This window comes from Euprymna scolopes, chromosome 21 (assembly GCF_053919585.1).
Source record: "Euprymna scolopes isolate OS-2025 chromosome 21, ASM5391958v1, whole genome shotgun sequence".
Lineage (NCBI taxonomy): Eukaryota > Metazoa > Mollusca > Cephalopoda > Sepiida > Sepiolidae > Euprymna > Euprymna scolopes.
The window spans coordinates 100,151,648-100,175,003 of NC_136502.1; the positions used below are offsets into that span (position 1 = coordinate 100,151,648).

At 31.4% G+C, this 23,356-nt stretch overlaps 1 long non-coding RNA gene and 1 pseudogene across 2 annotated transcripts in view; both read left to right on the forward strand.

The window, feature by feature from the left end:
- Nucleotides 1–219: 219 nt before the first annotated feature.
- Nucleotides 220–23,356, forward strand: part of LOC145242625 (uncharacterized) — a 61,371-nt gene continuing 38,234 nt past the window's right edge. For both annotated transcript variants that reach the window (XR_013862780.1, XR_013862779.1), the window contains exons 1-3: nucleotides 220–976; nucleotides 11,715–11,787; nucleotides 15,429–15,490. This is a non-coding gene — a long non-coding RNA (uncharacterized LOC145242625). The remainder of the gene's footprint in view (nucleotides 977–11,714; nucleotides 11,788–15,428; nucleotides 15,491–23,356) is intronic.
- LOC145243139 (5S ribosomal RNA) lies at nucleotides 17,960–18,077 on the forward strand (annotated as a pseudogene).

Consider the following 23,356-nt stretch of genomic DNA (forward strand, 5'->3'; position numbering starts at 1 on the left):
ACCTCTCTCTCTATCTTTTTTTTTTTTTTTTAATTTTAACCATGAGGATGCCATTCTTAACATTGCTTTGCCCTTGTGCCAATATCCTCCACCTGGGCAATGCTGGGTACTCCCCCCTAGTTTTAAAGAAAACTGTGGAGGTGGACCTAATGTAATAAAAAAAAAAAAAACTTTTTTTTTTTTTTTATTACATTAGATAAGAAATATTTTAGAGAATATTCTGCATTGAATATGTTTTTATGATGTTTCATTTTAATCTGACAGGCCTGCAGCAAGCGTCAGAAGACTTTGCTTGAATTTAACGAAACACTTTGGTTAATTGCATTCGAGTTGTGGATATGTCTTTAAAAAATAAAAACCAACTTTTCCGACAAGTGAATTACCATTTTAGGATCAGTGTCGGTTTTATTTACTTCCGTCACACGGTGACACAAGGTCAGGAAGTTTGAGAAAGGAAGATAGGATCACTAGCCATTTAAAAATTACCGTCAGTATTACCCGGTCGGGGCGCCTCAGACCAATGCAGTAATGCACTTACTCCACCAGAAACGCGAGAGGCAATGACCTGGGAAGGTGGAAACTCCCAGAACTGCACAGGACATCAGCCGCTCCATAGTAAACAGGGAAAAGGTAATTTAAAAAATGTTGACTCTGGGCTGGAGCCGAGATAATCCTCAATATTAGTTCGGCTATTTCCGGAAATGACCGGAAAATAACGAAAACGAAAGTGTATGAACGCAGACGACAGTAAAAAGAAGACGAAGAAAAAAAAAACTGCGTCTCTCTTCTCTTCGAAATGGCGAAAGTGAAAAATAACAAAATTGAAGCAGATAACCGACAAATTTGCTTGAAGATGCACCATTACACAAAATATGTCCGATTTTATCCTCTTTTACTAAAAACAAAAAATCAAGGATAGGCCTAATGAAATTTAGACATTGCTTCCTTACAAGATGGCTGTACTATTCCGTTTAAGGTATCCCCAAATAATCTTTTGCTTTTGTGTTTACGTATTCTTAAAAAAATAATTTTGTCATTTAACTTTAAAATTACTAATTTATCGCTGCGAATCCCTTTTTTGTTTTCATAATGACTATATTTTCTTAACTTTTCATTTTAGCGTTTCATGTGTGCGATTCAAATTGCTTCGTATTCTTAAGTTGGTACTTATGTATTTTTGGTACCGCGTTGAAATAACGTTATTTCGAAAGTCATTAACATGGGGATGGTGTTTTGTAACTATTCTGTGCTTCCACCTAACAATTTAATAATAAAAAAATATAGATATCGTGAAACTTGAATCTAACCTGAAAAATATTTAAAAATAGCGCGCTACCAAAAATACATAAGCATCGATAGGTGTATTATCAGAATTTTTGACACCTAACACGAAACTGAAAATAAAATATAAAAAACTCGTAATTTCTCTTTTAAAGGTGGATTGTTTATTTTCTTTATGGATTATACTTCCAAAATAAACTATTAAAGTTGTTTTAAAAGTAATAGAAATATTTTTTTTTTTTTTTTTTAAACAGTAATGAAATTAATTGAATGTTACGAGTTCAGTATTTTTCAATTTTTAAACTTTAAAAATCTATCAAATTTTTTCTATTGATTTTATTTTTACGATATTTTCAGGGTCAATGTCAAATTTTATGCTCTTTCCAATAAACCGAATATAATATTTTAGACAAACGTTTTTTTTTAATTCACGCCCCCCCCCCATTTTCAAATATCTATTAAAAAGTAAATAATTAATTCATGTACCAAAGTTTTATGTATCACAAATTGAAGATAAAAGATCAATAAATAATATATTCAAATTTAAAACAAAAAAAAGTAGTGTTTTTTAGAAATTTACCTGTAAAGTCCGAAGTTTTAAACCTTAAAAAAAAAAAAAAAAAAAACACGTTGTTTGTTTTATTTTTTTTTTTTATGAAACCTTGGTCCTTGCTCCTTTAATTGAAAAAAAAAATTAGGGCTTGAATTACATTTTTCGAGGAGTTATAAGCTTCGAAAGAGAGCGGGTGGAATTATTCAATAGTTTTCACGAAATTTCGGACATTAAGTTAATGGCTTTTTTTAAAAGCATTGTTAATATTAGAAACGTCGTGTTTAAGTCGAAATAAAAAGATGCAAATGGACTAAATCGATATTTCACTTTAACTAACTTGAAAAAAAAAAAATGGAATAAATCATAAAAAAATTTCTGTATTTTTTTTAAAATAAGAGTTTTTCTAAATAAACACTGGTTATTTTAATTTAAAAATACTTATTTTATTTAAATCAAGAAATAAAAATATAACATAAAAATATGGAAACTGCAAAAGTACTATTCATTGTTTAAAATAAAATATCCTTTCCAGCGTTCTTCAATGTATAATTCCCTTCAAAATCGCATTTTCTAAAAGTACAATTAATTTTCACGTTTGTTTAAATAATAACACCTGAAAAAAAAAAAAAAGTATTTTTAAAATTCAAAAAGCCAAACAAATATTTATTAAATAACAGAAGAAATTTTTTTTTTTTTTTTTTTAGAAATTCGGGTTTATTTTACAATCCACAGAGATTCGGAAAGGTGGTCAAAAATCAAATATGTAACAAATGAATTTAGGAAAACTCGTCCCCTTTGGTTAGTTAGGAAAAACTGGTCCCTTATTGAATAAATATCGATTGAAAACACAGTTCTTGAAGATATTGTCTTTAAGAGAATACATATCCCATAATATTTTTAAAAATTTCAAAAAATAGATTTAAAAATTTCAATAAACCTATCAGTATAGAAATTACGCATGGGGGTTGTACAACTCCGCCAGTTTTTATTTTATTTTATTATTTTTTACTGTACTTAACAATTTATGGGTACAAAAATATCAATCTTTTTGAAAAAAAAAATTTTCTTGATAAAAAAAATTGCAAAAAAATAATAAAAGTAAATAAGCAATACAAAATGCAACTTTTCTTGAAAAATAAATATTCATATATATATTCAGTAAATTTACAGTAGGTTTTTGTTATTTTTATTTATTGTATTTCCATTTATTTATTTTTCGGTTTGTTTTGAAATTCGTCTGCGTCTGTTACTTTGCTCGGCTTAGTCCGGTGGCTGCCAGTCGAGCTCGAACCATAAGTGACGGAAAATACCGAGGATCCAGGTCAAATTCTGCAAGAGTACCAAAAAAGAAAGAAAAGTAGAAAATGGCGATTTCAGGATTTTTTTTTTTTTTTTTTTTTTTTTCGTGAAAACACAAATTATCAATTTTGGAAGACTACAGATTTAAAATTTATTTTTTTTTTTTTTTGTTACTTCTCCAAAATATGCCCCAATTTTCTCCAACTTTACGTCGGTATCTTCTGGCTACTTCCACAACCATGGCGAAAGACGACGACGACAACGTACTGTTTGCAGACGACAAAAAAAAAAAAAAAAAAAAAAAAAAAAATGGACGCTATGTGTCATGTGAACGTATTGAATCTCCCGAACGAGATTATTTTTCTGTCCAGGAAGAAGACATTTGCAGGATAATGACTCGCGTACGAACGAGTTTGCATGGCGATGAAGACGTAATACAGAGGATGGACATTTATAAGAACTGACATTTTTTTTTTTCCGCAATGAGAAATGGTCGTAAGTCAAATGTTGAAAGTGCAAGCCCCCCCCCCCTGCTACCGCCTAGAAATAAACAAATTTCATGAAAGCAAAAAACACCAACTTTTCTTTGGGGGGGGGGGGGGGTAATCATGGCGAACCTGTACCTACCTTTTTCTTTTTTTGTTGTTTTTTTTTTTTAATACTTTTTATTCTTTTCGTCTTTTAAAATGTCACTAAATAGGGTTTGTGGGTGATATGAGAAAATAGAATTTAGGAAAACTCGTCCCGGGAAAACTCGTCTCCGGAAAACTCGTCCCCTTTCGCTAGGTAGGAAAACTGGTCCCTTATTGAATAAATATCGATTGAAAACGCATTTTATGATCGTTCTTGAAGGAGATATTGTTTTTTTAAAATAGACTATAGCCCCCATAATATTTTTTGAAAATATTTTTACTTGTTTAATGTGTTGTTTTTTTTTTTAAATAAAATCTATGTTCTAAGTGTCCGTTTTCTACCTGTTTCACTTATTTTAAAGCGTTTATTATGTTCATAAACGATACCGCATATTTTTTTTTTATATTAATATAAAAAGAATTTACTTATTTTCTGTTTTTTATAAAAGGGTAAAATCGATTTTTCTACCTCGCCGACTACGTTGTTTGTTGTTTAATTTATTTGGAATCGTTTATTCGGTAAAGAAAAAAAAACACACAGAAAGCAAACAAAAAACATGTCGAGTGTTACGTGAGAACGAGAAATAATGTCCGGTATCACATCTTAGGGGTCTTGATAATCGCTAAAAAATAGAAAATTAAAGAAATTACTGAGAGAGATTTGGTTTTAAAAAGAAAATAATAAATTTTAATATTTTTTAAAATATAATTTAGAGAGAGAGAGAGAGAGAGAAGGGAGGGGTAAAAACTATGGTGCCCGGAAAACTCGTCCCGGGAAAACTCGTCTCGGGAAAACTCGTCTCCGGAAAACTCGTCTCGGGAAAACTCGTCCCCTTTCGCTAGGTAGGAAAACTGGTCCCTTATTGAATAAATATCGATTGAAAACACATTTTATGATCGTTCTTGAAGGAGAAATTGTTTTTTTTAAAATAGACTATAGCCCCCCCCCCCATAATATTAAAAAAAAAATTTTTTTTACTTGTTTGATGTTTTTTTTTTTTTTTTTTTTAAATAAAATCGATTTTCTAAGTGTCCGTTTTCTACCTAACTGGCTAAGTTCTTAGTGGTTTCACTTATTTTAAAGCGTTTATTATGTTCATAAACGAGACCGCATATTTTTTTTTATATTAATATACAAAGAATTTACTTATTTACTGTTGTTATAAAAGGGTAAAATCGATTTGGGTTTGTATTACTGTACACATAGATTCGAAAAAGTTGTCAAAAAACAAATATATAACAAATAAATGTTATCAAAGGCAAGATAAGTTACTTTCCTACCAAACTGGATATATTTTTCGTGTTTTTATTCAATGTAACATGTTTATTCAGCTCGAAAAACATACAGTGTTTACCGATGTATTGGAAAATTCAAAATAGCGGCCGGGCCGACTCTCTCTTAAACACAGTAAGTTCGGGAATAGGTGTTATAAATAATAAACTAGACAAAATACTATTAAAAAAAACACCGAATATATGTCAACCTATGTCACGGTAATATATATTGAGCGAATTTCTAACAGTATTTTGTCTAGTTTATTATTTTTCGAATCTATGTGTACAGTAATACAAACCAAAATTTTAATATTTTTTGAAATATAATTTAGAGAGGGGGGGGGTATATCTCCCTCGGAAAAACAACCAACAAAAAATGAAATTAAAAAGATTCTTGATAAACGATAGCGGAGTTTTCAATAAAATTGATTAATAAATTTATTTAGTGATTACTTTTTCTCTGAATGATTGATTTTAGAATTTTGAAGTAAAAATTAAAAAAATTAAAAATGAGTTAACGAGAGATTGTTAGCACATGGCATCTCTCGCGCCAAAAAAATATTTAACTTTTGATTTATTAGTTAATTTTTGCAAAATTTGACAGGACGACAATAAATGTTGATAATTGATAGAATTATAATTTTAAATAACGCATGAGTGCATTGCATTTGGTATGAGAGAAAACGAAAACATAAAACAAAAAACTATCATAATTAAAAAACCAAAACAAAAAAGTAACGCTCCCAGTTTTTAATTTTTTTGTTTTGTTTTTTTTTATTATTGTTTTTATGACTCCAAAAAACATCGTTAAAATAAGAACCAAAAAATTTTTTAATTAACTTTGTATGAACATAATAAACGCTTTAAAATAAGTGAAACCACTAAGAACTTAGCCAGTTAGGTAGAAAAAAAAAACAAAAAAAAAACATTAAACAAATAAAAATATTTTTTAAAAATATTATAGGGGGGGGGGGCTATAGTCTATTTTAAAAAGCAATATCTCCTTCAAGAACGATCATAAAATGTGTTTTCAATCGATATTTATTCAATACGGGACCAGTTTTCCTACCTAGCGAAAGGAGACGAGTTTTCCCGAGACGAGTTTTCCGGAGACGAGTTTTCCCGAGACGAGTTTTCCCGGGACGAGTTTTCCTAAATTCAAAAACTATATCTCCCTCCGAAAAACAACCAACAAAAAATGAAATTAAAAAGATTCTTAATAAACGATAGCAGAGTTTTCAATAAAATTGATTAATAAATTTATTTAGTGATTACTTTTTCTCTTAATGATTGATTTTAGAATTTTGAAGTAAAAATTAAAAAAATTAAAAATGAGTTAGCACATGGCATCTCTCGCGCCAAAAAATATTTCGCTTTTAATGTATTAGTTAATTTTTGCAAAGTTTGACAGGACGACAATAAATGTTGATAATTGATAAAATTATAATTTTAAATAACGCATGAGTGCATTTGGTATGAGAGAAAACAAAAACATAACAAAAAAAAAACAAAAACAAAAAAAGTAACGAAGAATCGAATCGCTCCCTGTTTTTAAAATTTTTGTTTTTGTTTTTTATTATTGTTTTTATGACTCCAAAAAACATCGTTAAAATAAGAACAAAAAAATTTGTAATTAACTTTGTATGAACATAATAAACGCTTTAAAATAAGTGAAACCACTAAGAACTTAGCCAGTTAGGTAGAAAACGGACACTTAGAAAATCAATTTTATTTAAAAAAAACAAAAAAACATTGAACAAGTAAAAATATTTTTAAAAAATATTATGGGGGGCTATAGTCTATTTTAAAAAACAATATCTCCTTCAAGAACGATCATAAAATGTGTTTTCAATCGATATTTATTCAATACGGGACCAGTTTTCCTACCTTGCGAAAGCGGACGAGTTTTTCCCGGGACCGTCGTAAACACCCCCCGTGTTTAAAACAAGCTAGCAAAAATCAATAATGGTCAGTAGGTACCTCCAACGCGCGCCACAGTTTTAACCCCCCCCCCATATGTAACACGATGTAATTGTAATTTAATTTAATATCATCCTAACTTTTTTTTACCATTTAATAGAAAAAGCTTCAAATAAACTGATAATATTTTTTTTTTAATTTTGGGTTTGTTTTACTGTACACATAGATTCGAAAAAGTTGTCACAAAACAAATATAGAACAAATAAATGTTATCAAAGGCAAGGTTAGTTGCTTTTCTACCCAACTGGATATGTTTTTAGTGTTTATATTTAATGTAACATGTTTATTCAGCTCGAAAAACATACAGTGGTTACCGATGTATTGGAAAATTCAAAATGGCAGCCGACTCTTTCTCGGAGACGGTAAGTTTGGGAAAAGGGGTTATAAATAAAAAAACAGTGAAAATACTGTTAAAAACCCGCCGAATATATGTTAGCCTATGCCACGGTAACATATATTGAGGGAGTTTCTAACAGTATTTTGTCTGTTGTTTTCTTTATAACTCATTTTCCCAAACTTACCGCCTCAAAGAGAGAGTCGGTTACCATTTTAAATTTTCCAATACATCGGTAAACACTGTATGTTTTTCGAGCTGAATAAACATGTTACATTAAATATAAACACTAAAAACATATCCAGTTAGGTAGAAAAGTAACTTATCTTGCGTTTGATAACATATATTTGTTTTTGTGACAACTTTTTCGAATCTGTGTACAGTAAAACAAACCAAAAATTTTTTACAGCATACAAAAATAATGAAAATGCGAGACAAAAATCGTGTTTACATTATCGACGCTTTAAAACAACGTTCCTATGTAGTGACGTTTTTTAAGCCATCCACACATCCATGTTTTAAAAATCTAGTAAAAATCAAATAATAATCATATTTTCCTGAAATTTTCGATATTCAATCATTATTAAATAAACTTACATATTAAAAGTAGGTTTCGTTAAATATATTAGCAGAAACATATTTTTTTAGGTGTTCTAACCCTCCCCCCCTATATTCCATGCTCCGAAAACTAAGCAAAATAAATGGGTTGAGAAAAGTTTCAACATTTTTTCAAATAATTAAAAAATAGTAATTTATATATATATATAAAATCCTGTTATTTATTTCACTTACCTCAAAGTTGTAAATAAAATTGGACATAAATTCGATATTATGTTAAAAAAAAACCAACACTTTCTGGATATTTTTTTTCTCGGTAATATAATTATTCGAATTACAACAACAAGAAAAAACAATTCTAAAAAAAATATTTTTAAAAAGCTTTAAATGATATTAAATTCAAATATTATGTGATATGAAGTTTAAATGGATTTTTTAATAACAGGTTTCCAATAATAAAAAAATATATTCATATAAAAGAATATAAGACTATTGTGATAATAAAAATTGTAAATCCAAAATCAACCTTAAAAAAAATTGTTTTGATTTTATTATTTAAATTGATAAAGTGTTGTTCTTATGTTTGGCGCTTTTTTTTCAAAAATGTACGGAGGCTAGTAAAGAACATTATTTCTAAATACATGTGTCAACAGAATACGTTAAAATTAATTTTATATTATTAACTCTAGTCTATGTAGTTCGTTGATAAAAATGTATTTGTTTTTACAAAAGGTAAGTTTTATATTATTTTTTATCCATAGCAAAAAACAACCTTACTCCATTAATAATTATAACATGAACGTTTATCCATAGAAATTAACACAAACACACGAAATGATGACATCACTATTAAAATGTGTATTTCTGACGTTTTACACATCGCCGTGGAGGTACCTAATGGTCAGATTTTCATGAAATTTTTATATGTATTCAATTTTAAATTAACTTATATTTTAAAAGCAGTTTTCGTTAAATATGTGAGGGAAAATACTTTTTTAGGTGTGCCCCCTCCCCTATTTTATGTTACGTAAATTAAACAAAATAAATTTACGTCCATAAAAATTGCAACATTTTATAAAGCTGAAGAGGTTAAATAATAAAAAAAGTTATATATATAAAATGGACAAAATCACTATTATGTTTTTAAAAAAATCGTTTTTTTTTCCTCAATAATATATATTATAATTAGCTTAATTATAAGAAAAAACAAAATTCTAAAAAATTAATTTTTAAGATTTAAAGAAAATAAAATTCCAATATTCCGCAATATGAAGAGATTTTAGAGTAAATAATTTCATCTTAAATCTTACAGAAAAACAATCAGTCTTTGTTAAATAAATTCTTTGCAAAAAAAAATGCAGAAAACAAACTGTTTTTCTGCGTTTGAGCATATTTGCCAAACACTCCTAACTATTTTGTTATTCTCCATTCAAACTGAACTGCTTATATAATTAATGAAATTCTTTGAAAACCTTTTTCTATACTAGTACGCAATATTCGTTTTTAATTTTATGTTGAAACTCATGTAACAAAAAAAAAATGTTATGCACAACAAAGATGGCATTATTTCCAAGAAGACCTCCCTTTTAGATAAAATTAAAATTTAACTTACTTTGGAAGAGGGGTGAGTCATTGTGGTTAATTCTGAATAACAATTTCACTTGTATAAATTGATTTAAAGATAAATTACATTTCAGCTGTGGAGATGGAATAGTCCTGATACAAGGGTAGAATTCATGTTGACTCAGCTCTTTCTCGAATAAGCGATAAAGTAATGGAAACCAATTTATAAGAACACAGATGACAGAATAATAAATGATAGAAGATGCTGCGTGTTACAAACTGAAGTAGCACCTTTGTCTCATGTTTATTTAACACAACAGCAAAACATTTTTTCAAGATGAGAATGTGATCAACAACATTGCATCTTAATAAAACTAAAGCATATAACTGACAAGTTTGCTTGGAGATATATCATTGCCAGACATATCCAACTTTCTTTTCAGAGTGGCATCTTTTTGTTTTCTTTCTCTAATTTGTGAATAATGAAACTTACACATTGTCTCCTTATGAAATGGCTACATACTGTGCACCACAAAAGTGCCATTTCAACTGTAAGCATTAAAGATAAATTGAGGTGAACACTTAATGGAACTGGTACGGGCTCTTGAGTTGATATCTGAGTAGAATATCATTCTATTTGGTCTCATTATTCTCCTGGCAGACATAATTAGTTTACTCGTTACCTTAGAAATACCTTCCAATTTTTTATCATTATATTCTATTATGAACGATTGATGTTTGTTTTGTTTTTGTTTTTTTTGGTAAATTTACATATTTGGTTGCTAATGTAAAAATAAAAATAGGATTCTATTGTTTCTGTGCGATTACAGATTCGCACTAGAAAATTTGAAAGAAAAAATATCTTAACTTCAAAAGTGGGATTTTGCTAAATGATCGCCTACTTTCTGATCACCCCTTTACAAAAATGCTAGTATATTTTAGCTGAACAGCATTATTGTTGGTGTTGAATGGAAGGATTTTTTTTCTGAAAAAACATATCTTTTTAGCAGGTGCAGACTCCCTCCCATATTTTTAAACCACAAAAAAAATGAGATATTTTAAAAATAAAAATTATAGCTTGGAACTAGTTCTGAAGCAAGATCTTTAAGAAAAAAGAACTTTTTTTTTTTTTTTCATCAGAAAAACACTTTAAATTTATTATTTATCATTCTCTCTCATATTAGATATTTTATCTCATGCTTTTCGCTTCTTGACAATGGCAAAATAAGACAAACACAACAAGGCCTACCTAAAAATTCAGTACAAATTTTATTAGATCCTCGGCTGTAAAAAGGAATGCCCATTTTTGGCTGTGTAAACAGAGCTGTTAACAACCTCGAAACATCTTTCATCTTCAACAGGAAACTAGAAGCAGGTTCATCTGTCTTCGGAGATATGAGTTTGCAGCCGTTTGAAGGGGAGTCGATATGATGCCTTCTGATGTAAAAAGATTCAGTTCTCGCACTAACAGGATATTACAGAAGTTCATAATTAATGTTCATGTAGGAAAAGTACTTGATAACAGGTTGGCAATTCAGACCTAAAAGTGTCTCTAGCGGAATTAAATAATAATTAATGAGTCTAATTATTTAGGCTTAAAATAGTCTCAGAGACGAAGTTTGGTGGCTCCATTATGCCTCATAAGCGGTGGGCAAGTTTCTTTCATCCTTCTTGTACAACTGGCTTGATGAAAGTGAATAAAAGAGCATGCAATGCAAAAAACCCTCAAAAGCAAATCACACCACAGTAAATACAATTGCCCAATCTGATTGGTCCAAAACAAATACAATGGGAGGCATAACGTAATTGTCAAATTTCTAACACCCAAACCACAAATATTTTTTAAGTGAGTAAAATGGTTAAGATTATCCCTCCTCCTACAGGTGTATCAACAAAAATATTTTGTATGGCCATCTTATTGGAAATTTTAAAAAATTAATAAAAATAATCAGTTAAAACTCCTCTTCTATGCTATTTGGTGAGAAAGTGAGTACTCATTTTTGGTTAAATTTATATTGTAAGCTAACCCCATACTCTAATATTTTAACAATATTCCATATATTTCTGTAGTGTTGACATGTATTTTTTGTTGTTTTTGTTTTTAGAAGCATGTAGGTAAAAGATCTAAATTTGCAAGTGTTCTTGGGTTTTGTTTGTTTAGGAATTTGTTAAGGGAAATCTTTAAGCAAGAAACATGAACAATATGTATTTTCTTTTTCATACTTAAAAATAAAAACAGAAATACATATCACTGGGAAGTGATTCTTTGGTTGCTTCCTCAACACAAACTGTTTGATGACTTCAAAAAATAAGTGAGTATCAGCCATCCTTCTGTTCCTTTGTTTGCTATGGCTCTTTAATGTGTTTGTCCATAATTTGCATGCATCATAATTTTCAACATAAATTCTACCTTGGAGCATATTTATGTAGATAGAAGCACATATTCTCAAACTTTATTACTTAAGGTAAGTATATTTCATTTTAATCAGAGGTGAACATTATCATGATGACTGTATTTCAATACTAAAATTTATTTTAATTAATTTCAGATTACTTCTAATGCAATTATGTCTAATACAATCCATATTGACTGAATCCGTAGATCCCACTCACAAAAGTATGCTATAAAATGTAACAAATTTAAAAAAATGGTAATCTGGTGCTGTGACCTAGCTGCAAAATGATGTAGCATTCCTTGTTCGATCTGGGGTCTGTTATTATCTATATTACAGGATGTTCTGTATAAATTAGGTAATTTTGAGATAATTTTTAATTTTAGAACCATTTAAAGTATTTAATAAGAATTAGTTACAATGGATATCTGTTTCTGTGTACGATTGGTCAGTTTGAGAGCTAGAGACCATGGAGGATTAGAAAGCACCAGAATATTGGAAGAGAATAACCAGCATCATGATTTGTGTTTAAAATATTAGCTGCAGTTCAGTACTTATTGAAAACTGTGAGATGTGAGCTGGGGAATTGCAATGGACATGTATAAGCAGTGACTAGTAGGAAGTATCATATGTATTCTTCCTGCACAACAAAAAACTAAAAACAAAACAAAAAAAGATATGATAAGATACAGGTTTTACCAATGCAAACCTTAGTGAGAAATAGCTATCTGTATGGCAACAACGAAAGAAGTGCTGAATGAGGATCATCATTGCTCAGACAAGACTGCAAAAGCCAACTACTTACTGCTGTAAACCACCCAATCAGGCCAGGGATGCTCTGGCTTTTTCTCAGACAAGAACTTTTATCAAGACAATTTGCACAGAGCAACAGTTGGCTAACCTATAGTCTGCATGAAGTCCCTTTTATTATGAAGAGCAAGATCCCTCAAACATCTTATAGATGTATTTCAATCAGACATCATAACTTACTGCTCCACATCTTTGTAAAGAAACTCTGTCTCAATTCCGATGGATATATTGAATTGCTGTCCAATTTTGCCAATTACTGGGTGGAAAGGATGACTGCAGGAAAGCCAGACATGTGACAGGATTCAGCTATGTCACAAAACAAACGAAATCCATGAAATCATCAGTCAACCTATTTACCTGATTGCAACCCCATGGATTATTATTAGGTCCCATCTGTTGACCATTGCATAGATTAAGTACAGTTTCTTTGAGCAAACTGTCTTCAGAAAAATCTACATAAAGAGATGCACTATGAATTTTGAGAGTATGTCAGTTATTGGTCAACATATGACATTATTTTTCTTTCTTGTTCAAAAAATTTTATTTTTGCTTTTGGAAATTTATTCTTCATCGAATCAATCTATATAAAATTATTTTTATAGCAGTCATGAGTAATTACCACTGACAAATTACTCCATTCAGTGTTTAATTAGTATGATCAAGAACTGTTACATTACAATGTATCTATAATCTTTAACTTCCTTCCAGGAAAACCTAGCATTTCCCAAAAATCAATATTAACTCCTGCTCAAAGTCCTGAACCGTTTATTAACATTTTTATTTAAAATGTATACAATTTTCAACTTATAAATAAAATTATTCCTCTGGGCCATAAGCATATTGTTTGAATCTGATTAAGAAAGATGCTTTCAATCACCTGAACAAAATTTATAGTGACAAGAAATGTGAATTTCATTTGGTAAAATCAACTGCTGACATTTTGACTGTATTATGGTATACAAATACTGTCTATTATTAAAAGTCTCATATTATTTCTCTTCATGCAACACATGTCTTCAACCATCACTGGTCAGGTTTCACTCTCATATATCATCACACTGCACTAACATGCCTGATAAACTCTTTCCTTGGTTGACAATGGTAACACTCTGCTAGTTAGTAATGGCAGAAGTTTCTTAAACTTATTCCATGTCTCTTGCAATCATATCAGCACCTGCTCTATCCTGTGCCATAATGGTAAAGTGACAAAACTTCTCGACAACCTCAATAGCTTCGACATCCAATTATACTTTATCCACATTTGTGAGTTTTCATCTATCTTCATTGTCTTAAACTTTTTGCATATAAATTGGTTATACTCTCTCAACTTACCATTAATTTCACTGCACTTCTTATGTACCCAGTGCTACAAGTACCACAAAATATCGAATTGCACCCAACTCCCTTTCTTTTTGGGGATGGGGGAGAAGACTTTTCAACACTACAACCACTGATCATCATTTTGATCTTTGTAACATTCACTCTCAGATCTTGACTTTCCATAGTATGTCTTCCATTGTTTCACAGGAAAGTACTAAATTATTAGTATACAGCATCTCTTCTGAAGAAGCCATATGAAACTCTTGGGACAATGCTTCTAACATGTAAATGAAAAGCAATGAACTTTGTACAGAACCCTGAACTCTTTCTTAAACATTAAAGCTGTTAACCATCAAATCAGTTCTCTTTGATGCGATAAAACTATAAAATTAGTCTGAGACACAGTATCAATGCCAGCATGCCTCAAAAATCCATTCTGGGCCCAACTCTGCCTCTGATTTTCATTAGTGGTATTTCAAAATCATATTCATTGTTGACATCTATACGAATCACGCAACTGCTTTTATTGATTCTCTTTCTTCTGATCTGGATGAAGTGTGTAATGCAATTGGGAGAAAAAAACGTGGCTTGTTACTAAACTTCTCTTCTTTCACTACAAGCACTTGGTTTTCACCAGTTGCAATGAATAGCGCTGTTCCTGGTGAAACCTCTTGTTTTGATGAGCTCCTAGGATTGGCTTTCACTCCAGATTAAAAATAAGACTTCTATTCAATCTGTTGCAAAGGTTGTTGAAAAAATAGTTATATCATTCTACTGCGTCAGAAAGTGCCTGACTCCTGCTACCATCCTTTCCCTATATATGGGTCAGATCTGATCTGTCCTTAAATTGAGTATTGCTATCACCTTTTATAAGATTTCACTTATAGAATTCTTCCTTGCTGTGACAAAGTACAAAACAATCTCTTCTGTCTCTACAGTCCATTTCTCACAAACTAGACTTTCTCTACTCTATCATTGTTTTGAAATGGAAGGTGCTCGACTGAGCTTTAATCTTTGGTTTCTCCTTGTAAAACTTTCACAGCAAGAACTCGTCTTGTTACAACAACTGCAAAGAACTTTCCTTTCTTCCTCTATCAAACTGAATTTCTATGGACAATAACTTTTAGTGTTTCATCTATTGAACACATTAATATGCTACACTATGGTCATCTTAAATCCAATATCAATAAATACTTGTTATAAACTATCCTAAGTAATAAAATCTTGTTCATTCCATTTTTTTCAATCATTTCATAATATTCTTCAATATTATTCAATTCAATATTATTCAACTCACAGCCTATCAATCTAATTAACCTTTATCCTCAAGTGACTGTTAGACTTGATAAGTGATAACTCATTAATGAAAAAACTCACTCAGTGGTTCTATACACCAAAATTTTAGTTATCTTTCTTTGTTTTTATTATAGGACGTTATTCTGACCAATTGCTAAAACACCTACTTCTATTAACAAAGGAAAAAATATAAATGGTAAGTGATGTTTAAAAATTTTTCTTGGAGTTTATTATTTTCATCTGCATATTTATTATTCTTTTCTGTAAAGATTCCATTAGTCCTTTTATACCGTCATCATCATATTTTGTTTAACATCCGTTTTAAATGCTAGCATGTGTTGGACGACTTCAAGAAATGAACTAATCTCTGGCAAAATCTTTATTTATTCCTCTTTCTCTCAAGTCCATTTTTGTCCACCCACGTTTTCCTTGGCCTTCCTCTATAAACCAAACCTGCTACCTCAACTTAGCAATGCACGTTACACATAAAATGTTAGTAAAACAGCATTTTTGGGGGCATCCATCGAGAAAGACACTTATAAAATTGCTATTTACTTACATATAAAAGGCATTTTCTTAGTTTGTGTGAATTCATTCCCTATGAACTCCAAAATGGCTGGATCAATTTTTTTTTTTTTTTTTTTAAATTTCAAACAAATGTACTTTAGGTTTTTGTGAGTATTCTTCGGTCCATTTTGTATTTGAATGCCTCAGATAAGTATTGATAATTGAAAAAATTCCATTAAAGGAGGAACAGTCCCATTTTGACTAAAGTTTACACTTTTATGCAGTCTAACATCACATGTAGGTTCTTCGATAAGACAGAGGCGTGTTCGAAATTAATATTTCTTTGTAGAGAACAATTAAACCATGATATTTATCTTTTGCATTTTAAACTTCAATTTAAACCATTATATAAAAAAGATTTTGTAAAATCAACAGCAGGTTCTATACAGTGCCACATAGACTACGATATAATTCAGTACAGGGAGATATGTAAAGCTTCCTCTCAGTACACTGTGATGGGTCCGTGACTAGAACAGATACTTGATTGATTTGATTGACAAATGGGCGATTTCATTGATTTCGATGACAATACAAGTATTGGAAGTGTGGAATGTTCGTTAATACTCATTCAATTCCAGGCAATGTTGGATTTCTCTGCTTGTAAACCCATAAAATCCTATCAAACCGTGCATTGAACAAAAAGAATTTGAGCTCCCTTAAGAACTTTGATACATCCATAATCCAAACAAGTGATTTTGTTTACTTTTTGATGAAAGGTCCATTCAGTTGTGTTGTAAATCTTGAATATGGAGTGTGCATCTATTTAGTTTACTAATGTAATAATATGACCCTTAGAGATAACTGAAGACTTGATATTTCTCTAAAAATGTACCATTTTCTTAGATTTTTTAATTTGAATTTCTTTATTATTTCATAGTATATCAATGAATAAAGTTTTCAAATTGGATTTTCTTTGAAAACCCCCCCAACTCAAAACCATATTTTAAGTTTGCCATATTGACAAGTGTCTCTTTATATAATGACTTTTTATATGCATGGATACATGCAGCTATTGCTTGACTAATTTGAAAATAAAAGCAACATTTTTTTCTCATTAAAATTTTTTATTTAGTTCTTATGAACAACTGTGCTTTAACCCTCCTTATTTCTTAATGAGCTGCTGATTCTGCAGTAGCAGCAGATTTTTTTTTTTCAACTGGAACTGAAGCAAGATTCTTTACTAGTGGTAATTTTTGGGGAATAGAATTTTGTTATATACTTCTGTTACCGGCATTTACTATCACTGACAAATTTCAAAACTTGTACAAAAGCAATGTTGGAATGAAGTCAGATATATTACAGTGAAGCCTCATCCTCATGGTGTTGTCCTTCATGTTACAGTGCCATGGACAGAAATGATCACCTCAATATTCACATATTAGCTCATAAGAGCAGCAGTTTCAGTTCTTATGTAACAAGGGATACCGAGTGTGGAAACAATGATATGCCTCCTGCCCAGATACTCTCGTTTGAAAGTGATTCCATTGTGTTTCAATCTGGCTAATTTTTCTGTTTCTTAAATAAATAGTAATACATCCCACATTGTTAAACTTCTTTTAAGTGCGACAATGATCTTGACCCAGTCAGTCTTTTCTGCAAGGTTGCCCTTTATATCCTTGATATAGAAGAATTCTCTGTACTCGACTAGTATAATGGATGTAATGAGTGTGAACTAGGATCCTGCAAGTGGTACCTTCTGACACCATGAAAGCGGAGTGAAACTCAGTTAGGGTACTGCTTCCCCAATCCTGGTTTAGACTCCTCATATCTGTCACTCTGGCTTCTATTGTTTTCCAATCTGGATTGAAGCTACAGTTTTGTCACTTTTTGCTTATGCTGGTTGGGACATCTTTGGACTGCATGCTTATGCAGTCCAAAGATGTCCCAACCAGCATAAGCAAAAATTGACAATGATTCCATGAGGGATTAACAGCCCATTCCCATCTCTGAAACTGCTCTCCTTGGTGATGATTGTAGCACAAACAAATCACTTTTTACAAGACTAAACAGCCCGTTTTCTGAACTTGGATTTAGAAGATCAATTTTGGGGCAAAGAAAACAGGTCCGACAGAAACATAAGTAGCAGTACTCTACTGAATGGTACGGCACAATCATGTTGAAAAAACTGGTTCTCACCAGATCACCGAAGTTAAGCAATGTTGAGCCTGGTCAGTACTAGATGGGTGACCATTTGGGAAGGCTAGGCGCTGTATGTACCTTCTGGGAAGGTTGAGCGTGGGGCCAACACCCTCACCCTGTAAAAAGAACTCCTCGCTACAAAAACATCTACAAAAGTTGTAGATGGCCTATTCCCCACCAGGGGCTCAAAAGGCTATGGATGGACTCTACTGAATGAATCCTCTTGGAAGAGAGGGTTATATTTACTGCTCGTCCTCAATTTGTGGCAGCCTGATGCAACTCTCCAATTTCAGACTGAAGTGCTGTCAAATGTATCTTCCCCACCTACTCTGACAAATTTTTACTTGTTCTTCTGAACCTCCTGCTCAGGCTGGACATTTAGAAAGGGATGGTCATGGCCTCCACAACTTGTGCCCTATTTAATCTGAGCAGAAAATTCATGGCTAGGCATATATCAAATAAATAGAAAATACAAAGAAATTAAATAAAGGGGTTATAACAAGTGCCGAAGAAGGGCTAAAAAAGATATTCGGTTGCCCATGAGAGCTAGAGAAGGAAGAGTCTCTCAAGAAGTATAGCTTAATTTGTATCACAGATGGGAAGTTTTGGGAAAGAAATTCTATTCATGGAAATTCTACCTGGTGTTAGGGACACAGGTAGGAAGGAAAGTTCTTTTCAGTTGTTGTAGAAAGATAAGTTCCTGCTATGAATGTCTTACAAGGAGGAACCAGAGAGTGCAGCTCAGTAAAGCATCTATAGAAATAATGATAGAGTAGATAGACTAACAGTGGCTCTTCTGTTAAAAAAAGAAGAGACTGTAAAGAAGGGACCACCACTCACTAGATTGCAAAGTTGATTTTGTACTTTGTCAAGATAAAAAAGAGTGGACTGAGTGACCTCCTTTCTATAGATAGTGGATTGCATTAAGAGTCATGTAAAATGATCCAAACATTTTTCCAACAATAAACAGTTTTCTAGCTTAAATATCATTTTAAAATCTGAAATGATACAACTATTTTATGTATCTCCCGCCTTACACTGTGAAAACCTGAACATTTCGAAAAATTATAATTCTCCTTCTTGTCCCTCTATCAGAGCAAAATATAACACACCTAGCTTAATGTGGATGTCTGTATAAATATGTTTGAATAATATATAAATAATTCCTGTAACGTGTCTTTTTGTAAATGATTGATTTAATATGAAATGTGCTGTTTTCAGGCTTACAGAAATTTTTGGGAGGCTAGACTATTGTACTTCGTGGTTGTGTCTCAACAGGAAAATTGAATTGTTTCCACAGTGCTGCTTCCATGTAAACTACAGCATAATTGTCTTCAAATCCAATGCCAACAAATACTTGTTATAAACTGTCCCTTTACATATTCAAACTTTGTTCATTTCATTCATCATTTTCTATCTTCTCATAATATTCTTAATTATTTAACTGACAATCTATCCATCTTATTAACCCCTGTCCTCAGGTAGCTTTTGGCTTTAGTGTTAACTCATTAAGAAAAAAAATATCACACTTGTCTTTTTCATACTTTACAAGTTTTCTTTATTTGCCAACAGAAATGTTTCTTTAATTTATCAGTGATATTTTTAATAACATAATGCAATTCTTGATTTTAAATTAAATACTCTTTCAATCATTTTGCTGGTTGTGTGTTATAGTTTGTGTGATAGTATTGTTAGTAATATTAAAGATATTGAAAAAAATTGAATTTCAGCTATTGTTTCTTTTTCCAAGATTTTTTATTTTTGTAATAACATTTTTCCCCATCTCTTATAACTTGCATCCCTGTTTTGCTTCAGTTGTTTGTGCTATTTAAAGCTTCATTAAATACACAAAGCAGACATCATTACAGGTTGCTAAAAATGCAAATGTTCACATCATATTCACTAATCAGTATTTTTCCTCTTGTTTTTGATCGGTTGATATGCACAATGGATATGCCACTATTTGTTGTAGCATCTTCATAAGGAAATTTCACACTTTCTCTTGATGTACATTCTGATTAGAAACAAGACAAAATACTTAATGTCATAATCAGTTTCTAAATAGATTCAATATAAAAGAAAAACTTTTTAAAAGTTGCCTATTTTCTTGTTGCAATGTCTTTAACACCTTTTTATTGAAATTGCTATCCAGTACTGATTGTCGTCTGATTATATTTTTACTATAACTTTAATTCATACTTTACTATTTACATTGAATTTACTTGTCTACTAAAAGAAGTTTAAAATACAAAACGGGTATTTGATTTTTGTGTCGTTAATAAATGAAAAAATATATATTTCAGTAATCTGCCGCATAGAATAACTTTTATCCTTTACAAGCTGTAGTCTCTGGTATAATTGTCTAAAGGTTCCACCCTCTGAGTTTTACGTCTTGTGGTGTCTATCGAACTCTCATCCATAAGGGAATATTGAAAAAACTAATCCAATTATTTTTGCATAAAATCCAGAGAGAGCTGGATTCTCCATATGAAACTTATGTGTTTAACTTTGTTGACGTGGGAGGTGGATAAATAATTATTCAAAGTTCATACAAGTGTTCTAAGCCACTTGATTAACAGGGAATGTTGCCATAGTTACAACTGTTCAGGTTTTTACTTTCAAATTTAAATATTTTAAAGATAAAGGTTACACATAAAAATCAAATATTGAGACATTAATTGGAGGTTGTCTCTTTTATTTTTTTTTTTTTTTAATCTATTTAGGTCATTTAATGCTAAAACACAACCTATTATAAAATTAGCCACAAGTTACTTTATCTATAATTGAGGAGGGGGTGTTCATACTTTCTCAATTACAGTATATAGGAGGGGGTCGCTTTTTTCGTTGGTATTTTTGAAAGTCATCCACTCTTTTCGATTATCTAGCCTTAATTTAAACCTATGTCACTTCAGCAACAGCAAAGGTATCAGTTTTTGTGCTCAAAACACACCTCCAAACACCCGGGCAACGCCGGACACCCAGGCTAGTTTAATGCTAAAACACAGCCTATTATAAACTTAGACACAAGTTATTTTATCCATAATTGAGGAGGGGGTGTTCATACTTTTTCACAATTACAGTATATGTAAATTCAATAGATACTATTGAATATAAACTGAAAATATTTTTAATTTCTAACAATTATCACTCTTTGAAAAGCCAAATTTGTGAGTGGATGGAAAATCCTTCAAGGCAGAGTATGACATGATGGTGGAATGAAAAAGAATGTGGATGAAAAGGTTTAGTGAATAAAAATGTGTATCTAAGATAAAAAAGGGAAAGAAGATCAACATAAAAAGCCAAAAAGAGAGAGAGAAAGCCAAATTTTCAGATCGACTATGAAGAGATAACCAAATGAAGTATTCAAAATAAACAAATAGCAAAGATGAATATGGCTATTGTTGGAGAGAAATTTATTTGAAATGATAATGGAATGTTAGCAACAAATAAACAAGACAAAAGGAATGCTTGGAAATGCTGCTATGATGAATTGATGAATATAGTTTTATTGGAACCAAGAAAATTTAAAAGTTGCAGAAGCACTAACTGGTTCAACTATAAGAATTCAAAAATGATACAGTGATTGTGAATAAGATAAAGAAGAGTAAGGCTGGAAGACTTTCAGGCATTGTTGTCGAAATATGACTGAACTTGGTATTGAGATGATGACAGATGATGAAAATCAGTGGCTGTCCTGAAAGATTTTAAACTTGGTACCAAGATAAAGGAGAATCCCTAGATATAGTTAATTATAGAGGTTTAAAGTTGATGAATCCAGTTCTAAAAGTGATTCAAGAGAATAATTGAGCAGCATATAAGGAGCACATTATCACTCTTGCTATATCCTGTGACAAATGTAAGAGTACTTTTTATAAGAACTGATCTGAAAAAAGCTTTTAACAGAATGCCCAGAGAGGTTGTTTAGTTTGCATAAATTAGAGACAAACAAATGGTGAAGGTTGTTCCAGCAATGTACATAAATACTCAAAATCTCGTTAGAATTAACAACACATTTAGTGACAGCATTAATGTAAAAGTATACAGTGCATGAATATTTAATATAATCAGATCCTTGTTAGCTAAATGAAACATCCAGGTTGTCCTCAATGGCCATACAACTAAACAATATTACAGTTATGTTTATTTGTCCCAGGAGGTTGATCCATGGACCTTTTTATTATTTTTGATTTTTATAAGCAACCTCTCTGGTGTAATTGTGTCTTAGATAGGAATATTTGCTGATGACACTATGCTTTATTCTCAACAGGTGTGCAAACTGAATACATGTATTCAAAACAATGACTGAATCCTGATAAAATAAACTCCAGTCGGTGGTTGTAATAGAAATCATCACTCTCACAAATGACCTCGTGTTTTCTTAGCCTGTAAAATGCCAGCAGAAAAAGTAGAAAAGAAAAGACAAGCATAATTTGGTAGGTCGCTCATTGGTGAACGTATGCCATTAATTTGCATATGTACACAATTAAAAGGGACAAATTCCAAAGCATGCGGGTTGAGTTGAGTTTTTTGTTGGACAGCTTAGAACGAGAACGGTGGAGGATAATATTGAATACACAAGGATTTATTGCGAATTGAGGAAAGAAAGACAAGAAGACTTTCATGCGTTGTATCGACAAGAGGACGTTTTGACACTGCCATTTTTTTTTTTGTTCCCTTTTCATTTTATAAGCTATTTCAGCATTTTTATTTTATTTTATTTTCAAGTGACTTTGATAAGCTGTGACTTAAAAAAAAAATAGGGACAAATTCGATATCCGTTTAATACCAGAATTTGATGAAACTACTGCTGGGCCATCTGTTGTCAAATGGGTTGAGAAGGCTGAGTGTATATTTTCAAATTGCGCAAAATAAAGGAGCCAGCAACAGTTATTCTGTTGAGGTTAACTGGAGGGGCTTATGCAGTGACCCAGCAACTTAAGGATGAACCTAACTGGGAAAAAATTAAGCAGAGCTTATATAAATTTGGTATGGATCCTTTTGTTGCATTGCAACAGTTCACTAACTGGCGACTACATCCCAATGAAATGGTGGGCGTTTACTTAGCTGATTTATGGAAGTTATCAGCACTGTTTGGTGGTGTCAATGAAAAAATGTTGAACTGTGCCTTTTTGGTATACTTACCTGAGGATGTCAGTAGACTTTGGCAGCGTCTTCACGCATTGACAAATTAACAACGGACAAGTTATTTGCTTGAATGTGAAACCTCCTTAACAAATCAGAACCAATTACAGCAACAGTCGGCACTAGTCATGCAGCATGTAAACCCTATGGATACAATGTGGTGGATTCTCTCCCAGTTAACGCTAAGCGTGAGAGCCCTGTTTGCTATAAATAT